General features: G+C 42.2%; 1 protein-coding gene, 1 long non-coding RNA gene and 1 other non-coding gene across 3 annotated transcripts in view; 1 reads left to right on the forward strand and 2 right to left on the reverse strand.

Annotated features, from left to right (window-relative positions):
* Nucleotides 1-17603, reverse strand: part of LOC112580193 — a 177378-nt gene that overhangs the window by 46468 nt on the left and 113307 nt on the right. The window lies entirely within an intron of this gene.
* Nucleotides 1502-5453, reverse strand: LOC123330454. The gene is made up of 2 exons (XR_006546417.2): nucleotides 2717-5453; nucleotides 1502-1971 (listed from the first exon to the last, which is right to left on the reverse strand). It is a non-coding gene; the product is annotated as an uncharacterized LOC123330454 (long non-coding RNA).
* On the forward strand, nucleotides 5442-5514 carry TRNAS-GCU. Its single transcript has one exon. It is a non-coding gene; the product is annotated as a tRNA-Ser (tRNA).

A 17603-nucleotide genomic window follows, 5' to 3' on the forward strand; every position in this document is an offset into this window, starting at 1 on the left:
AGATAGCCAACAGGAATTTGCTGTATGGCTCTGGAAACTCAAACAGGGGCTCTGTATCAACCTAGAGGAGTGGGGTGGGGAGGGAGATAGGAGGGAGTTTCAAAAGGGAGGAAATATATGTATACCTATGGCTGAGGGGCAACCAACCCCATGAACCACAGCTAGAGAAGGCTGTGGGCTGCAGTGAAGAACCAGCACAGTTAAAATAAATTAAAATTTTGGGGAAAAAAATCAAAGATTCACTTTTTTCTAGACAGCCAATTATGTCATGGCTTCTCTTGAGAACCCTATAAACAACCTTTATAAGGGTGAATTTCTCTTGTTGAGTTCTGCAGCCTAATCAGAGCCATGAACACACCCAGAGTTCTCGCCCACCTCACAGGAGAGCTGCTTGGACACACTCAGATAAATGAATTTTCTAATTCTGGCTCTGCAACCAGCTAATTTGGTTTCTCTGGATTTATGATGCCACATCTTAAAAAATGTTAGGATCAGACTAGACATTCCTTTATATCTCTTTTAGTTCTATAATTTTTATTATTTTGTTTCATGATGATATTAAAATATCCTAAGCCCCCAGTCTTTCTATGTATGATTTATCAAAAATTGTGGATTGAAGAAGAAAGGCATAGCAGAATGCTCAAAATAAACTGCTAATAAAATATGGCATCATTCATGTCCTCTCCACATCACACAGTAAAGCGTGTCAGTTGCTCTGTCATGTCCGACTCTTTGTGACCCCATGGCCCACCACGGTCCTCTGTCCATGGGATTTCCCAGGCAAAAATATTGGGCTGAACTGCCATTCCCTCTCCAGGGGATCTTCCCGACCCAGGGATTGAATCCAAGTCTCCTGCACTGCAGGCAGGTTCTTTACCACTGAGACACCAGGGAAGCCATACAGTAAGTTCTCAGCTAAAGCAGGAGAAGTGTTAAGTCTTCAACTGTTATTAATGAGACAGTACTACACACCTTCAAGAAATTCTCAAAAACTGCAGACATATATTGTAAGGTAAGAAATAGGAAGGCAAGTTTTACTTTGGGCTAAGTTTTAAATATCGTTCCATTGCTTCTCCTTAATCAATAGAAACTGAAAACAGATTTATCTAATTCACCTCAAGAATCTAGTAATGGATTTGGAAGGTCAATTCCAGGTCTCCCAGGCATTGAGTGAATAATAAAGCATGAATGGTCTTCTGCCAATGAGTCCAGGCAGGAAAATAAAACTGCAACTCACTATGAAAACTCAAAGCATGCTCTCAGGTTATGTGGAATTCGAGACCACAGGTGGCTGGGCACAGAGCAGCCCAGGAGAAAAATCAAGAAAAGCTCTCCATAGTACCAAGAAAATGAGGAGCAAAGGGTATGAGATAACTGAGAACAAAAGTGGTTAGTATTGGTGTAATAACTGACGAAATGACGGGTAAATGGATTTTCTTGCATCTAGAATTGCACACAGCTCTGCACAAATTTATTAACATTACATGCATAGCCAAAAATATTTTCCAGTTACTATTATTATATCACAAATCATTCCAAAAGAGTGGCTTAAAGTAAAACTGTAATTATGTAATTAATGGATCTGGTATTGACTGGATTCAATAGACATCATTATCACCAATTCAACGGACATGAACTTGAACAAACTCTGGGAGATAGTGAGGGACAGGGAGGTCTGGCGTGTTGCAGTCCATGGGGTCGCAAAGACTCAGACACGACTTAGCAACAACAATAATTGACTGGAACCACTTGGAAAGCTTTTGCTTGGGTTCCTTCCATGGCCACAGGCAGATGCTGATCGTTGTAACAGCTTCTCCACCCACATGTCTGGTGCCCAGGCTGAGAACACTTGAATAGCTGGAGACTGGCCTGTCTGGGGCTCTGTGGACATCCCTCTCTGGGCAGTTGCTCCAAGTAGCCTCTTCATTTGCAGCTGCTGGATACCAAGTCTTCTCATGTGATGGCCAAAAGCTTTCAGAGTGAGCACCACAAGAAAAAAAGAAAGCATTAGAAGCAGTACTGCCTGTGCACCTAGTCTTGAAGGTAATGCGGAATCACTTTGGCCAGATCCTGTGCATGGAGCCAGTCACAGAGGCCATAGCCATCCCCCTCCTGTGGGGATGTACAGCAAAGTTCTCAAAAAGCATTTGAGGTAGGAAAGCCTGTTGCAGCCATTCTTGGAAAATACGAGCTGCCAAAAGCTACTTGGAATAAGAAGACCCCACTGATTTTAAGAAATAATTTCCAATTTATTGTGAAGAAAGAAAGACTTGGGCATCATAATTAGTTTTCTTTTGTTGCTATAAGGAGATGTCACAAATGGAGTGACTTAAAACATAAATGTATTATTTAGCAGTTCAGAAATGTTTTGGGGTCCCTCCAGATTAAACTGAAGGTAGCATCAGAGCTGTGTTCCCTTCCAGAAGCTCCAGGGGACAGTCAGTCCTCTTGCTCTAGCAGCTTGTGGTCAGAATTCATTCCCTTGCAGCTGGAGGGCTGAGGTCCCTGTACCATCACTGGCTTCCAGCGGGGCCCATTCCACCGGGCCAGAGGCCACCCACATTCCTTGAGTCATGATCCCCTCCTCCAGCTTCAGAGCCACCAACAGCTCTTCAGGCTCACGTTCACACTTCCTCTCTTCCACCACATCTCCCTGACTGACCCTTGACAGAGAAAATCCTCTGCTTTAAGGCTCATGTGATCAGATGGCACCCACCTTGAAAACCTGCCCCCATCACAAGTTCTAGCGCCTGAATCCCATTTGAAGCGTTCCTTGGCCATGTAAGGTAACATATTCTGGGGACTAGAACTGGGCATCTTTGAGCACCACAACCCTGCCTACCACAAACATAATGTGTTTGATTAAACAGAGACCATGACAATGGAATTAAGGAAATTAACATCAAAATGCAATGATTCTGGGGCCTCCAGGAAGCGATTCCACATGCATTAAGCACATTTACTTAATCAAATGATTTCCCTTCTTACACCTGGTCAGATGTAGAAACGTGCATGCCCTGAGGTCCATGAGTTTTCGCAGCTGGGAGAAAGACCTTCTCGCTAAAATTTAATTAACTCTATTTTACATGCAATTATAATAAAGGCTACTTGGTTTCTAAGACCAAACAAACCCAGCAGTAACAAAATAGAAACTGCAAATACCAATCAACAATGACAAGTGACATCTGCCAAGAGGAAATCCAAAATAAATTAACACTTACATAAAACATCTACCAAACATATACATACAGCCGTCTAAAGTCATCTGCTATCAGAGCAGACACTGCTGCCAGTGAGTACCACCACGTCACACTGAGAAATGACTAAGTTACATTCCAAACCTTATAGACACACTTCACATCACAGGAAAGGGCTCGTGTTTTCTTAAACAAGACCTGGGCGCACAGGCAGTGCTGTGGACATGCTGGCCAAGGCGGCTGTTCCCATCATTCCTGCTGAGGAGGAAAAGGACCAGGAGCGCACACCCCTGGACTTGTGCGTTTGCCCTGAAGGACACATGGCTCCAGCTGGGCTGGGAGCACGGAGAAAGGGATGCAGCAGAGCCTCCGGAGAAGCCAACTGTGAGACACAGGAAGGACCCTGACAGCCCGCAGGTTCCAACTCCACTCCCTCTGCAACCAACTGAGCTGCGGTTTCTGCCTTCTCATTGAGTCCCCTACTGTCTTTCCAATCGTTTCACTTATTTACTTATTTTGGCCTAACCCAGCCCCAGTGAATTTCTCTTCCTTGTGACCAAACAATTCATCACGAAGACAAATGGGCAAAATCTCAGTCATCTGAAAAACAATCCAGCTATCAAAAAGGATCGATTCTCCAAGGGCTCCAGGTGGCTGTCAAGTTCTGTATTTTGTGCAGTTTACCAAAGTGCTTTTTGTTCAATACCAGTGTGTTTCAATAGACCATCCAAACCTTCATTAGAAGAATACAGCATCCCACCTCAATAACTAGGCTTCAATATCACAGATGTCTGCAACTGTATTTCAAATAGGACTCAATAATGGGGTTTGATCAAAACGAGTTGAAACACAGTATTTTTCAAACAATGTGCTTATAATTGGTTTTAATAAATCTCATACCTTTTTCAAGTTAAGGAGTTAAATCATCATAGGAATTACAGGTTTCAAAGAAAACTTTTTTTCACCAAGAAATCTATATTTTTAGGAAAAATAAATAGATGACATTAGCATTACAGACAATAGGATTTATTCCTAGAAAAATGTCATTAGTCAGTTAGAATTTCAGTATTTTGAAGTTCAATGATTTTTATTAGTCGGGGTCAGGGCATTAATACAGAGTCCAACCCAGGTAATTCAATAGAGAGAATTGAATATGAGGCACCAGTTACAATGGTGTTGGAAGATTTGAAAAGGCAAACAGGGAATGGAGCCAGCAGGAGATCAGCAACAGCAGCTAAGCTGCTACACACCACAGGGCTAGGGGAGCAAGGCAGAAGGCCAGGACTGACAGGAGGGAGCCAGAGTAACCCGGGCGAGACACAACTGCCGCTGAAGACCCTACACAGAGTGGAGAGAAACAGGTGGAACGCCTGGCTTTTTCCACTGACTGGTCTTAGCTGGCAGCCGACTCTCAAGGCAAATGACAGGAGAGGAACCCCTGCAACCTGAGCAGATCACAGAAGAGCTGGAAGAGGTTCTGTGTATAAACAGGCAAATAACCATCACAACAATTGAGCCGATCTTTACGCTTTAAAAAAAACACATTTATAATACATGGAGTGACAGAGGCAACTGCTTCTGGGGCAGAGCGGTTTCCAGCTGAAACCCATGTACTATCCCCAATGATCGTGCTATGTTATACAAATACTGAAGCCTAGAATATGCTAAATGATCCAGAAGTCAAGTAGAAAAATCAGCAAAGGTTCTACATTAGTGCTCTCTGGCATACAGGAACAAAGCTAGGGCTGGTCATTCGCTCTCTGAGCAAACAGAATACGCCTTATTGTCATTGTCATTAAATTACTGTCCACAGTTATTATATAATAATAAGTGATACTTATGAAATTCAGTAGAAAATATTATGATTTACCTCCAAAACCACTCCACCCTCCTTCACTGTTTCGCAGTCTTCTCATTTGGGTGTGTGTGAGACCCCAGACCCTTCTGGACGTTGAGTCCTGACATGTTTAAGCCATTCAGGGGGATCTCATGACTCTCACGACAGTGGTTCAGAGATAGCCTTCAACACAGGCAAAAGTAAATTGGTACGACATTCCCTGGGCTACAGAACTTGTGCAGGATGGTCCGTTCATAACTCCATTCAATAATCGTGACAGTGAAACCCTATCCCCCTCCTCTTAGAGGAGAATGAGTAAGTATGACACCTCAACTCCTTTTTGAATCTATCTGGTGACCACAAGAAAGCTCAGCATGAAAACAAAGTCTGACCTCTGGTACTGAGTTTCCCTGGTGGCTCAATTGGTAAAGAATCTGCCTGCTGTGCAGGAGGCCCAGGTTCAATCCCTGGGTCAGGAAGATCCCCTGGAGAAGGACATGGCAAACCACTCCAGTATTCTAGCCTGGAAAACCCCATGGGCAGAGAAGCCTGGTGGACTGCAGTCCACGGGGTCGTGAGTTGGACACGACTGAGTGACTAAAGCACCACCAGTGGCACACAGAGGACGACTAAGCAAGTGCACCACAGGAGAACCGCGACAGAGCCCTGACCAAACCAAGATCGAACTTCAATATGGGCCCCAAACTCCTCCAACTTGTTAGAGCTTGGTTTTGGTGGTGGCTGTTATTAAAAGCCAAAAACAAAATATTAGGGGCACTGCTCCATACCTTCAGAGAAGGCAATGGCACCCCACTCCAGTGTTCTTGCCTAGAAAATCCCCTGGACAGAGGAGCCTGGTACGCTGCAGTCCATGGGGTCCCTAAGAGTCAGACATGACTGAGCGACTTCACTTTCACTCTTCACTTTCATGCATTGGAGAAGGAAGTGGCAACCCACTCCAGTGTTCTTGCCTGGAGAATCCCAGGGACGGGGGAGCCTGGTGGGCTGCCGTCTATGGGGGTCACACAGAGTCGCACACAGCTGAAGCGACTTAGCAGCAGCAGCAGCTCCATACCTTAAGGGGCTTCTTCACTGAATTCTACCTAACTCCAGAGAGGTGACCGGTGTTACTACTGCCTCCATTATATACTGGAGGAAAGTGAAGAATGCCACTTGTCCAAAGTCCTGCAGTCTGTAGAAAGTGAAGAGGGTTTGAATCTGATTGGTCTGTCTTAAGAGCCTGTGTCCTTGCCCATGACTCCACACAAACCCACACTCACTCTGCAGCACCAAAATGTTTCCTTCACAGGTAGCTCTGCTGGCCTTCAATGTTGCAAGATTTTTTTTAATAACTTTATTAAGCCCCAAAGGGAAAACAGGAGCACAGGTTAAACAATGTTCAGATGTACATAATCAAACCAAGTTAAGCCAAAGAGATAATCAAATAGAGCAGCTTTTACCCAAACAAAGCATTCAGTTACATTAGACGTCCACAGGCCATCTTGACCACATGGATGAAAATGTTAAATCTTCAGAATACTTTCAGAGGAAGGTAAATATAAGGGGATGTCACTAGGACATCCTATTTTGTTTTTAAAACTGGGGCAAAGTGTTGGTTGTAACTCAATACCGTGAACATCGTAAATTTGGGGGTTCTCTTAAGACCGTGGTCCCCTGGCTTGAATGATGGTTTTCTAAACAGATTTCAGTATATGTACTTGAAAGCCATTCTTACGTGAAAAATTTTGGCAAAAATACTACATATATAATTTATACACACACGTGTACACACACACAATTTTATATACACATGCATAAGAATACATATACATAATTCACATATAACTTTATCCTAATCACCTGGATATATATGAATTGAATTGTTCTTATAGTATTATTTCTCACAAACAATCAAGTAAATAACAAAATTGGGTGCTGCCACCCACGAAATACAGTCTTTTTTAAAATGCCATACAAGAGAATTTAACTAAAGGAGCTAGATTTGCTCATGTTCTCAAGATACTCCCAGCATTCTTCCCCACAACACTCACATTCAGGAAGATGCCCTAAGGATTCAGCAAGTGTCGCACCAATGATTCACTTCATCACCACCACGGCACTGTTACCAGCACTGCTGCTGGAAATGGGCAAGTGCCCTGGAGAAAACCAGCTCCTTCCTGCCCTTTCTATGAATAAATGTGTTAGTTTCCCCTAGAAAAGGTCCCTCCTTGCACGAGAAACCAATTAGCAGCTATTCCTGGTGGAATGTAGTATTTTTCTCTTGACCTACGATGGACATCTGGAGTCTAATGTGCACCCATTTCCCCTAAATAGAAATTACCACAGGGTCTACACTGAATATTTGAAAAGGAGCAGGCAGAAACTTCTGGTAACCCAGCATTAAAAATAGAGGAAGCTAAGCCAGCTCTTAGCTTGCCAGTTCTTCTGTTCAAAGAAGCAGTTATATTTGAATCCACTAAACCCATTCAGTACTATGCAAACACATGCTAGTTGGATGAGGCAGTTTCTGCACCAGGAATGTGGACTTGTCGAGGCCCTAGCTTGCTCCAGGACAGAAACTGTACGGCAGGAGCCAGGTGTTGTCTGCATGAGGGACTTGGAGGACTGACCGGAAGACATTCACTTCATGGGATATTTTTCTGTTCAGCAAACATGTCATTAGGACAGAAGAGAGTCCAAATAAATCTGGTAGTAGACAAGCAAGCTGATATAATTTCCAGGAGAGAGGGTGAGGAAAAGTCTGGAACATGGAATTACCAACACAAGACAGCTCAGGCTCCAGGTAGGGCGGTATCCTGGCAGAGGGAGCCCACACCTCGTCACGGCCTGGTGATATCTGGGTTTGCTACCTACTCACCATGGGGTCACACAGAGTCGGACATGACTGAAGCGACTTGGCAGCAGCAGCAGCACCATGGGATGCTGGATAATTCTTGTAACAGTTCTATGTTTGGGTCTTCTCTGTTTTAGAATTAGACTGATACTGACTTCAAGGGGTTATTGTGATGAACTGCTGAGATTACAGTAGCTGTACTGGTCCCCACTAAACCCTCACACGCCCTCTCCAGACACAACCCTCACTGCAGACCCTCCAACATGCAGCAAAGAGCCACCTACTCCAGGTACTAAGAGGTACTTATTGCTTTTGAAGGTAGAGTACTGTTTTCTTCATCCCTTCCCCTAGTCAACAAAACTCTTATTACTCAGCCATAAAAAAGAACCAAATAATGCCATTTGCAGCTACATAGATGGACCTACAGGTTGTCACACTAAGTGACATAACTCAGAGAATGACAAATACCCTATGATATCACTTATGTGTGAAAACTAAAAATAAAAAAAAAGATACAAATGAACTTATTCACAAAACAGAAATAGACTACAAAGAGAAAGAACTTAAAGTTACCAAAGGGAAAGCAGAGGGGGATGGATAAATTAGGAGTTTGGGATTCAGTGCAGTTCAGTCGCTCAGTCGTGTCGACTCTTTGCGACCCCATGAATCGCAACACACCAGGCCTCCCTGTCCATCACCAACTCCCGGAGTTCACTCAAACTCACGTCCATCAAGTCGGTGATGCCATCCAGCCATCTCATCCTCTGTTGTCCCCTTCTCCTCCTGCCCCCAATCCCTCCCAGCATCAGAGTCTTTTCCAGTGAGTCAACTCTTCGCATGAGGTGGCCAAAGTATTGGAGTTTCAGCTTTAGCATCATTCCTTCCAAAGAACACCCAGGACTGATCTCCTTTAGAATGGACTGGTTGGATCTCCTTGCAGTCCAAGGGACTCTCAAGAGTCTTCTCCAACACCACAGTTCAAAAGCATCAATTCTTCGGAGCTCAGCTTTCTTCACAGTCCAACTCTCACATCTATACATGACCACAGGAAAAACCATAGCCTTAACTAGACGGACTTTGTTGGCAAAGTAATATCTCCGCTTTTGAATATGCTACCTAGGTTGGTCATAACTTTTCTTCCAAGGAGTAAGCGTCTTTCAATTTCATGGCTGCAGTCACCATCTGCAGTGATTTTGGAACCCAAAAAAATAAAGTCTGACACTGTTTCCACTGTTTCCCCATCTATTTCCCATGAAGTGATGGGACCGGATGCCATGATCTTCATTTTTTGAATGTTGAGCTTTAAGCCAACTCTTTCGCTCTCCTCTTTCACCTTCATCAAGAGGCTTTTTAGTTCCTCTTCACTTTCTGCCATAAGGGTGGTGTCATCTGCATATCTGAGGTTATTGATATTTCCCCCGGCAATCTTGATTCCAGCTTGTGCTTCTTCCAGCCCAGCGTTTCTCATGATGTACTCTGCATAAATGTTAAATAAGCAGGATGACAATATACAGCCTTGATATACTCCTTTTCCTATTTGGAACCAGTCTGTTGTTCCATAGTACAGTACTGTACTAAGGCTGAATATGAGTATTTCAAAAAGTGCGTGATGATTCACTTGACAATGTCTAAAAACACGTTTGTATGATGAAGAGAGATTTTTTTCCCAGAACCACAAAGGAAACTTTCAGACACCAGCTCATTAAATTTACACTGCAAAGCTTCAAAAAATTAATATAGCCACAATAATATCAATACCTATTCCATCCCTCAGTGGCTTTCCATGGTCCTTCCAAATAAAGTAAAACAAACATGGATAAGCAGAGTCTATTTGTTATTGATCTCTCTGCTCCACACTTACTTAGAAATACTTTTCAGAGGCTCTAGAAGTCAGTCAAATGTTGCTCGAGTTATGTTTTAAAATATCCTAAAGGTCCATTTTCTGTTACTTCTTTTGTCAATTTTCTCAGTTCTGCATTTTTCATTAAGCTTCTTGAATTAACTTTCATCCCTGTACTTCTGTCCATAATACCCTAAGATATTTTGACATTGATTATCAACATCAATTTTGGTTTGATGCCACCTGTTATGTACCGTGGGACTTCAGCATGCCTTTTCTTTTCTCTCTTTCCCTTTTTTCCTAATCTCATGTGAATTCCCATACCTTCTGACATGTAGGAACACTATGATACAACAAAATATTTCCAAAAAGAAAAAATCAGTCTTTGAGTTTCCCCATTCTTCTGTTCATGGGAAGCAATCTCCCTTGCTTGTAACGATTCACCAGTGGTCAGAAAACTAAACCTGGGGCCCCTTCAATCACCATCGGCTCTCTTTATGGCAGAAGCATGAGATATGGCAGAAAAGCTTCAGCCCTTCTGCCAAGAGATCACTTTCATTTTTGGACAATTATGATTTCTTAGGAAATGCTTCCCTGTATAGGTATGAACTTGCATCTCTGTGATTTTTAATCACTGTTCTTTGGTCTTTTATGTCCACCTGAGTTAAAACTATTCTTTTCCAGCTGACTGCTCTTCTACTATGTGAAGACATCCGTCTCCCTCCCAGTCCCCAGCTCCTCTCTTTTCCAAAGAGTTCTCATAAGGCTTACCTGTGAGACCTCACACCTGGTCATCCTCATGCGATGAGTATCACTCTGAGAGGGCAGCCTGCACGACCCCTCTTGGCATGTCTAATGGACATATTACACTAGTGAAAGTGGAAGTGAAGTCACTCAGTCGTGTCCGACTCTTTGTGACCCCATGGACTGTAGCCTATCAGGTTCCTCCGTTCAGGGAATTTTCCAGGCAAGAGTGCTGGAGTGGGTTGCCATTTCCTTCTCCTCTTACACTAGAGTGGACTCCAATTCTAAGACAGTGCTGCTATTTAATTACAACTAATGGGTCTAGATCACCTTTCCTGTGATCTCACTACCTGAAGCAAAGTAAGTCAGAATATAAAACTTAACCAAAAAATGAGTGATAGTACCACTCTAACACAATTGAGTGAAAACATACAGCTGCAATTTTTAATGTTAAACATTCAGTATTGTGATTCTATATTTCTATATACTTTATTTAAACACATTAATAAGTTTTACTTAGAATAATGACAGTATCCTAATGTTTAATCTTTGCATACACGAAATTTGAGTTTATACACACACACACACATGTTCGGTCATGTCTGACTCTTTGCAACCCCATGGACTGTAGCCTGTTAGGATCCTCTGTCCATGGGATTTCCCAGGCAAGAATACTGGAGTGGGTTACCATGCCTTTCTCCAGGATATATATACACACACACACAAATATACTTCACACTGGCCCAGGAATACTTTGTATTTTACTCATCTTAAGATGGATAACCGGGACTTCCCTGGTGGTGCAGTAGCTAGGACTCCACTCTCGCAATGCAAGGGGCCCAGTTTCAATCCCTGGTCTGGGAACTAGATCCCACATGTGGCAAGGACGATTCTGTTACTAAGACCCAGCACAGCCAAACAAATAAACACATATTATAAAAATTAATAATAAGATGAATACCAACATTTCAGTTGTCTATGTGCAAAATGTGGCAGCAATATTCATGGAACAGAATTGGAAATTTTTTTTTTTAATTTTATTTTATTTTTAAACTTTACATAACTGTATTAGTTTTGCCAAATATCAAAATGAATCCGCCACAGGCATACATGTGTTCCCCATCCTGAACCCTCCTCCCTCCTCCCTCCCCATTCCATCCCTCTGGGTCGTCCCAGTGCACCAGCCCCAAGCATCCAGTATCATGCATCGAACCTGGAGTGGCAACTCATTTCATACATGATATTTTACATGTTTGGAAATTTTAAACTTAGTATGAACTGCTTTGGCATTTTGGAAAAATGAAGAATTTTGTTTTAGATGCCACTGCCCTTCCTCACATTCTGAATAAGAATGTCCATATATTTTGCAAAATAAGATCTGGGGTTGCCCTTACATCTGTATTTTTAAACTGTGATATAACAGAGAAATCTAAAAATTAAAGTGCCTACCAAACACAAATGTTCTCCCTAATATAAAATGAAACTTACCATTCTAACTAGTTCTACTTATAAACTCAATTCATTTTCAGAGGTTACTGCTTTCTTCCTAATGTCTCTCTGGAGTTGTGACCAGCTGTTGTTGTTACTTAAATATTTGATAGGAAAACACTTGGAAATAAATGGCTTCCACAGGGGAAAAGGTTGCACCATTTGCCCAAGAAGGAAGGGGGTCATGAATGGTTAACTTTGCTGCTCCATCTTTTTAAAACATATCAAATCATAAGGTACTGATTTCACATATGTAGGAAATCTTTTATAAAAGTCTGACTCTTTAATAGGAATGCTATACTCAGTTTTATTGTTTGTGTTTTAATTCAGTATGAACGCTATGGTTGACTTCTTTAAAAAAATCTCACCCTCAGATCTAAAACTATATGTAGCAAATGAGTTAAATCTGCAGTACTTAATATGTACTGTCAAAAAATTCATTTTGGAGAACTGTAAACTCTTCTGCTCTGAACTTTCGCTGAATCCCCTGCTCCCTGACACTAAAGATCCTAACCTGTTCTCTTTATATTCCTTCTTGGAGTCAACAATCCCAAGAACAGAACATGAAGTGTGGAGACAGGCCAAACAACAAAGGAAAAGAACCCCATGACACGTGGTCCAAGTGTGATAAGTAACACCTTAAATAGGTGTCCAATAGGAAGCAGTAACCTGGTGATTTCACTTTCATAAACACAAATGCACACACAGACACACAAACACACAGATTATATAACCTGGAAACTGTCAGGAAGTACACACAGCAGATTGGTAATAGTCATTTCTTCTGGGGGTTGGAACTAGAAGCAGGGAAGAAATCAATTTTGTTCCTTTGAATTTTTCAATAATTTCTACACTTAAACAACGAACAAAGAAAACAAAAGGAAGATAACTGGCTTTGTTACTGACAGGCATACAATGAAAGGCCTGTGGGTAACAAACAATCCTGACAGTGTCCCTGGGCCGAAAATTTCAGGGGCAACACCAAAGGCTTTCTCCCGTATCATCTCTCGAGCTTCCTGTGACAGCTCTCCACCATTCTCAGGACGGATCTTCTCAATTTCCTTTTAGATAAACCTGGATCATTATCTCTACAGTCTAACAGTGACAAGCAAGTTTTACAACTTTGGTATATTTTGAAAAAGGCAGTCACAGCTGCCAAAGAGTTCTTTCCTAAGCCTCAGTATCTTACATTATTAGTACAATGATAATTTGTTTCTTTCCTTATTTCAGGCTGCTGCGGCTAAGTCACTTCAGTCGTGTCCGACTCTATGCTACCCCATAGACAGCAGCCCACCAGGCTTCCCCGTCCCGGGGATTCTCCAGGCAAGAACACTGGAGTGGGTTGCCATTTCCTTCTCCAGTGCAGGAAAGTGAAAAGTGAAAGTGAAGTCACTCAGTCATGTCCGACTCTGTGCGACCCCATGGACTGCCGCCTACCAGGCTCCTCCGTGCATGGGATTTTCCAGGCAAGAGTACTGGAGTGGGGTGCCATTGCCTTCTAGGAACGTTTTTAATTAGTTTACTACCTTTTAAAACTTAGGCCTTTGTTCCTGGGCATTTCCAGCTTTGCCCTTCAATGTTCTGTCAGGCTTTCAATCATGTAAAGATTCATTATGTCCTCACTGTGTAATTATTCACTGTGCAATTGGTGTTGTCTGTGACTATTCTGAAATATTCATAGTACATTAATTGTTCTACCTGGATAACAGATCTCACCCACTGCATATTCTGACTAGGGTATCACTCAAGTTTATTACACATCAAATATATCGCCAGCACCAGCTAGCATTTTCTTCTTAGCATGGGTGTAAAATGTCATAAATGCTCTGACTCCAGAGAAATGAGCCCAACAAAAACATAGAAAAGACCCTGATGCTGAGAGAGATTGAAGGTCACAGGAGAAGGGGACAGCAGAGGATGAGATGGCTGGATGGCATCACCGACTCAATGGACATGAGTTGAGAAAGCTCCAGGAGATGGTGGAGGCCAGGGAAGCCTGGCGTGCTGCAGTCCACGGGGTCACAACGAGTTGGACACAACTGAGTGACTTAACAACAACAATGCAGCAGGTGCCAAATGACTCACCATGATGATGCCATGACTACGTATCAACAACACTTTTTGAACACCATCACAAACCCCCCCAAAAAAAGCAATTAAAAAACAAGTATTCTGTCTCCTCTCTGCCAGACACTGTGAATGGAGCACAACATACAAAGCCATTCAAGCTTATAAAACATCATCCCTGTCTTCAAGGAACGCACAGCCAAACCTGGGTCAAACACACAGAAAGAGAACGTGTTAGGAAGGCAACGCCATTGCGCTGATGGAGACAAATAAGGATGCACTGGATATAGAGTGAGCAATAGTCATCAGAGAAAGCTTCCTGAGGGAGATGACACGTGAGCTGAAACCAGAAGGATGACTGAGCTCAGACACATTGTGGAAGTGGAAGTCAGTCCACAAATGAGCAAATTTTCCTTGAGGAAGATTCGAAACATTTTTGCTCCCAGTATCATATTAAGAATGTCTATTTCCTCAGATTTAAACACATACAATTCAATCCCAAAAGAGCCCTTTTAAAAAAATGCAAGTTGACATGCAAAATGTTATCTCATTTTGGGTTTTAATACGCAAATACAGAACTAACTAATGATTTTATTACCTAAGGAGAGTCAGAGGAAAACTAAAGCTGCAATCACAAGGAAGCAAATTTATAACCCTAGGGGGGCTGGTGGCAGAGGAGCAGGAGATCTGAGAGTGTTCCTGCCAAATCCAACATCTTACACAAGTCTGTGGCTTAAAGTTCTCCAGCAAAGATTAGCAGAGTGGATCTAATAATGAGCTTCCCCTAAAAAATGAAAGATTCTCAGTAGCAAGGGAAATTTCTGAAAAGCACATTTTTATACATCAGAACCTTTATCAAGTTTATTTCAGGCTGAAGATACATATATATAATATGCTAACTTCTCTGTGCTACTTAAAATATTAGATTTCCATAAAGCCATATTCAGTAATATTATATCATACTGTCTCATAATCATGGCAGTGATAAATATCATTTCACGATAAGAGTATTTGACTATTATTTACTTACTGGATTATCACTTTAATTTTCCTGAATTCTTCATATTACCTGAAGCAAATAATCAGAATTTACCGATATGATCAATTCTAGATTTAACTAGGTTAATTATCACTAGATTAAGGCTTACTGTTTATTAAAACATTTTTAACTCTGCCTTTAAAAGTTTTTAGTTCCATTTTGATCAGATCAGATCAGTCGCTTAGTCGTGTCCGACTCTTTGCGACCCCATGAATCGCAGCACGCCAGGCCTCCCTGTCCATCACCAACTCCCGGAGTTCACTCAGACTCACGTCCATCGAGTCGGTGATGCCATCCAGCCATCTCATCCTCTGTCGTCCCCTTCTCCTGCTGCCCCCAATCCCTCCCAGCATCAGAGTCTTTTCCAAGGAGTCAACTCTTCGCATGAGGTGGCCAAAGTACTGGTGTTTCAGCTTTAGCATCATTCCTTCCAAAGAAATCCCAGGGCTGATCTCCTTCAGAATGGACTGGTTGGCTCTCCTTGCAGTCCAAGGGACTCTCAAGAGTCTTCTCCAACACCACAGTTCAAAAGCATCAATTCTTCAGTGCTCAGTCTTCTTCACAGTCCAATTTTCACATCCATACATAACCACAGGAAAAACCATAGCCTTGACTAAACGAACCTTTGTTGGCAAAGTAATGTCTCTGCTTTTGAACATGCTATAAAAAAAGGATACTGGAAAAGTCGACAACCAATATAGAAGTTTAATATATGATAAAGGCTTTATGTCAAAGCAGTGAAGAAAGGATGGATTATTTTTAAAAAACAGTGTTGGGATAACTTCTTAGCAGTTGAGCAAATATTAGGAGAACGCATGGACAAATTCTTCTATAACCTAGGACTAGGAAAAGCTTTTCTTAAATATGACTCAAAATCTAGAAACAACTTGAGAAAAGATAAATTGGACCACATAAAAAATACATATGTGATTTTAAAATACCAGGGCATATAAAAAGGCAAATGAAAAACGAGTACAATATTTGCAAATATAGTATCAGGCCAAGAGTTTCCCACCATTTAAAGAGTTCTCTTAAAAACAGAGAAGATACTAGGAGAAGCATGGCCAGAGCCATGCCCAGGATCTCACAGCAAATTCATGTACATGCAAACAGCTCTCGTCTTAAATATAAAGATGCTCAACCTCAGCCATAACAAGAGAAAAATTTTAAATTCAGAAATATCATTTTGTTGGAAGAGGACCTTGAGAGCATCAGATCACCAGTGAACCTACAAACTGGACCTGGACAAAAGCAGGCTCTTCACACTCCCCCCTGACCTGGAACATACACTCTGCTCACTGCTGTTCCCACAGTGGCAATGTTACCAAACTGACCTGAGGCCTGTCTGCTTGATGCACAGCAAAGCCAGTCTACTGATAACCAGGTTGTGGTGAAGGAAAATACATTGTTTATTAGCGGGAATCAAGCTAGGAGAACTGGCAGCTAGTGCTCAAAAGCCCAGAACACCCCCATGGCCTTCAGGGACGGATTTTTAAAGGCAACATTAGGGGTCAGAGTTGCAGGCTGCCTGATTAGCTCATGGACATTCTTCCAGTTGGGAGGTAGTGTGGTGACAGGGTGATATTTCAGGAATCACAATCATCAAGTTTCTGGTTCTAATCATTCTGGGGTTTACGTGGTGGTGGTCAGCACACAGTCAACATTCTCCATCTGATACAGAGAGTGGAGGACATGTTAAGTTTCTGTAGAATGATTCAAGGACATTGTCTATAGCCCTGAGGAGGAACTAAGGAGTTCTTTTCTTTGTAGTATGGCTAAGCTATTATTATTTTGTCTTGCTTGATTATTTTCCTTTGTTTCTGTCTTTGCTCACTTCTCTAAATATTAACTGATTAAATTTGTCCTTTGGAACTTGGGGAAGGCTTAGGAGGCTAAAGCTTTTTTTTTTGTAAACTGGGGTACATTTACAACACTGTGTTAGTTTCTGCTGTACAACAATGTGAATCAGCTATGCCGCAGGCTAAGTCGCTCAGTTGTGTCCGACTCTTTGTGACCCTATGGACTGTAGCCCACCAGGCTCCTCTGTCCATGGGATTCTCCAGGCAGAACACTGGAGTGGGTTGCCGTGCCCTCCTCCAGGGGATCTTCCCGACCTAGGGATTGAAACCACATCTCTTATGTCTCTTCTTTTTTTTTTAATTTTATTTTATTTTTAAATTTTACATAATTGTATTAGTTTTGCCAAATGTCTCTTCTATTGGCAGGCAGGTTCTTTATCACTAGCGCCACCTGGGAATCCTCAAATCAGCTATATGTATACATATATCCCCTCCTTCTTGAGCCTCTAGGTCTTCTCAGAGCACTGAGCTGAGTTCCCTGTGCTGTACAGCAGCTTCCCACTAGCTGTCTAGTTTACACATGGTACTGTATATATGGCAATGCTACTTCCTCAACTCATCCTGACCTCTCCTGAGCTTTTCAATAAACAAGAGGCAGGTGACATAGTAAGAGGCCCCAGGGGGCCCTCCTCAGGCTTCAGGAACTGTCTCAAGGATGATATAGGTGACAACTCAGTT

This window comes from Bubalus bubalis, chromosome 18, assembly GCF_019923935.1.
Source record: "Bubalus bubalis isolate 160015118507 breed Murrah chromosome 18, NDDB_SH_1, whole genome shotgun sequence".
Classification (NCBI taxonomy): domain Eukaryota; kingdom Metazoa; phylum Chordata; class Mammalia; order Artiodactyla; family Bovidae; genus Bubalus; species Bubalus bubalis.